Below are 3,865 nucleotides of genomic sequence, written 5' to 3' on the forward strand. Positions count from 1 at the left end.
GCGACGAGATCCACGACGAAAGTGAGAGGTCCAGTCCACCTCTGTTTATTAAATGATAGCTGGGTATCTGCGCGAGTCCAATCGGCTGCAGAAACGTAGGTGGGTTCTCGACGTCATAGCACATTCTCGTGTACACTCATATTCATACTACTCGTGATGATGACCATGCTGTTCAAATGGAGCCCGTGGCGCCTAGCTGTCATCGGAAAAACGAACACCATGATCCATTCAATGGCCTCTAACGTTCTATAGTCCTATTCTTTGATACATGACACAAATCTAATTGGTACTGAAGATAAGTGGATTATGGTTCATTTTGGTTTTTGCTCTGCCTTAGTTAACTGCTAAATAGCTGCTCTCATCGTGGTGGCCTGTGCTCTTGATCGCTTAATTGTAGTGGTCATTGACAAGAGCCCAATCCGTCTAGGAAGTCATTATAGACTATAGAGATAGGAGCTGCCACAGCACCGTGAGGCTACATGGATGGACGTCTTGGAGACAGCTAATTGAGCTGCTGCCTGCTTGCCGGGTTGATTAGCAGAAAGAGATCCTGTAAAGATGTCAAAGTGATTGGCAGTCAGTCAGTCAGTGTGTGTGTGTGTTTCCAAAGGTCTTTTTAAATTGCTTCCTCTGCTGCTAAATTCCTACTTAAACGCTTTTGACAGCCGTTGCGATCAAACATCGATTCTGCAACTTACCCCAAGCATGACATTAGACCCAAAGAGTACGATTCATTTCTTCACAAGGAATAAGAAAATTGAGTAAAAGCTTTTTCAGGATTTGTGGGTCCCCTGCGGGATGGTTGAGCTAATGTAGGCTAATGCATGAGGTTGTAAGCAAGAAGAACATTACTCAGGACTTAGACATATCTGATATTGGCTGAAAGCTGAAATTCTTGTTAATCTAACTGCACTGTCCAATTTACAGGAGCTATTACAGTGAAATAATACCATGCTATTGTTTGAGGAGAGTGCAGTTTTGAACATGAAAAGTTATTCATAAACAAATTAGGCACATTTTGGCAGTCTTGATACATTTTGAACATAAATGCAATGGTTCTTCGAATCAGTCTAAAACTTTGCACATACACTTCTGCCATCTAGTGACCAAAATCTAAATTGTACATGGGCTGGGATAATACATTATGGCCTTTCTCTTGCATTTCAAAGATGATAGTACAAAAAAAAAATACAAAAAAGGTGTTTTTTCATTTTATTATCTTTTACCATAACTAATGTGTTATATTCTCCTACATTCCTTTAACATTTCCACAAACTTCAAAGTGTTTCCTTTCAAATGGTACCTACCAATAATATGCATATCCTTGCTTCGGGGCCTGTGCTACAGGCAGTTATATTTGGGTATGTAATTTTAGGCTAAATTTTAAAAAAAGGGGCCAATCTTTAAGAGGATTTATAAAAAATTGTGAAGCATAGTATCAATTATTCGTTGAAGCAGTGGCGGTCCTAGCTTGTATGGCTCCCTGGTCGAACACCCCCTTCAGCGCCCCCTCAACAAAAAAAAGCACCATTTTGCACTAACTACGTTTTATCAGACATTTTGAAAAACACAAATAAATAATCATAACATTTAAAACTATATAAATATATACAGAAATAAGACTCACAAACATCAAAAAGAAGTAACAAAGACAAATAGAAACAAATTGTAGTATATAAATACAAATAAATAAGAGTATCAAATTGTTAAACTATTATCCTATTGCTAACAAGAAACACACAAATAAAACGAAATTGCACTAAATCACACAAATACACAAAAAGAATAACACACTCATATGAGAGATGGAGAGCACATGGGCATTCGTTACTCACAGCATTTATAGTGGTGGAACATCCCACATACAAACCCAGTAATAATAAAATCATCATTGTTACCTCGAAAATGGAAACTTAAAACTTTGCAAAATGGAAATTATTTATTTTGTTTATGTTATGCAGTGATGCACACATAAATACATGTGTGTACCCACACACACACATGTATGTCCACGTGCTACACAAACACACCTGAAGAATCCTGCTGTGGAGAAGTGGAAGCAAATGGGTCCTCAGGCTCAGACAACATTTGTGAAGACACCTGTGTGGCTGAGGAGGTGGAAGGCCCCTCATCCCAAGGCGCCAAGATAATTTCTGAAGAGGCCTGTGTGGCTGAGGAGGTAGATGGCTCCTGATCCTGGCCAGTGCCAGAGGGTGCTCCAAAATATTTCAGAGGTGCCCCTGAATCTGCATTGAAATACAATATATATGAGTCTGACACCCTAAATACATGTGTTGCACAATTAAATATACATGTCATTATGCACAATTTATCAAACTTTCAGAATAGGAACCAAATGAACCATACAACCGCCTTGGGTAATTCTTGGCATAAGACATCAAAAGACTCAATATATCACAAAAGATACAAAATATCAGCATAATATAGACAGACGTCTTTTAGGTTAGCCTACAGCATTGGAAATTCCCCTTACTGAGCTCAGGACCTAGTCAGTACAATCACAGAAAACGTTTATGATGTCACCTCAATGAAAGTTAACAAAATCAATAATGCACTAGTTAGGTTGTAATCACTTTGCCACAGGCTACACACACTGTCATGATGAAACTGTGAAATTATATCAAATGTCATGTAAGCTAGTTGGACAGAAAACGGAATATTGTCGCCCTATGTGTAATAGCACAGCAAGCAACATGGGCTAACAAACATACAGTGCCTTGCGAAAGTATTCACCCCCCTCTGCATTTTTCCTATTTTGTTGCCTTACAACCTGGAATTAAAGTAGATTTTTGGGGGGTTTGTATCATTTGATTTACACAACATGCCTAGCACTTTGAAGATGCAAAATATTTTTTCTTGTGAAACAAACAAGAAATAAGAAAAAAAAACTGAAAACTTGAGCGTGCATAACTATTCACCCCCCCCAAAGTCAATACTTTGTAGAGCCACCTTCTGCAGCAATTACAGCTGCAATTATCTTGGGATATGTCTCTATAAGCTTGGCACCTCTAGCCACTAGGATTTTTGCCCATTCTTCAAGGCAAAACTTCTCCAGCTTCTTCAAGTTGGATGGGTTCCGCTGGTGTACAGCAATCTTCAAGTCATACCACAGATTCTCAATTGGATTGAGGTGTGGGCTTGACTAGGCCATTCCAAGACATTTAAATGTTTCCCCTTAAACCAATTGAGTGCTGCTTTAGCAGTACGCTTAGGGTCATTGTCCTGCTGGAAGGTGAACCTCTGTCCCAGTCTCAAATCTCTGGAAGATTGAAAGAAAGAAGAAATAATTTCCCTGTATTTAGCACCATCCATAATTCCTTCAATTCTGACCAGTTTCCCAGTCCCTGCCGATGAAAAACATCCCCACAGCATGATGCTTCCACCACCATGCTTCATTGTGGGGATGGTATTCTTGGGGTGATGAGAGGTGTTGGGTTTGTGCCAGACATAGTGTTTTCCTTGATGGCCAAAAGCTACATTTTAGTCTCATCTGACCAGAGTACCTTCTTCCATATGTTTGGGGGGTCTCTCACATGCCTTTTGGTGAACACCAAACTTGTTTGCTTATTTTTTTCTTTAAGCAATGGCTTTTTTCTGGCCACTCTTCCGTAAGCCCAGCTCTGTGGAGTCTACGGCTTAAAGTGGTCCTATGGACAGATACTCCAATCTCCGCTGTGGAGCTTTGCAGCTCCTTCAGTGTTCTCTTTGGTCACTTTGTTGACTCTCTGATTAATGCCCTCCTCGCCTGGTCCGTGAGTTTTGGTGGGCGGCCCTCTCTTGGCAGGTTTGTTGTGGTGCCATATTCTTTAATGGTGCTCCGTGGGATGTTCAAAGTTTCTGATAT

The sequence above is a fragment of the Oncorhynchus clarkii genome, chromosome 9 (assembly GCF_045791955.1).
Source record: "Oncorhynchus clarkii lewisi isolate Uvic-CL-2024 chromosome 9, UVic_Ocla_1.0, whole genome shotgun sequence".
Taxonomy (NCBI): domain Eukaryota; kingdom Metazoa; phylum Chordata; class Actinopteri; order Salmoniformes; family Salmonidae; genus Oncorhynchus; species Oncorhynchus clarkii.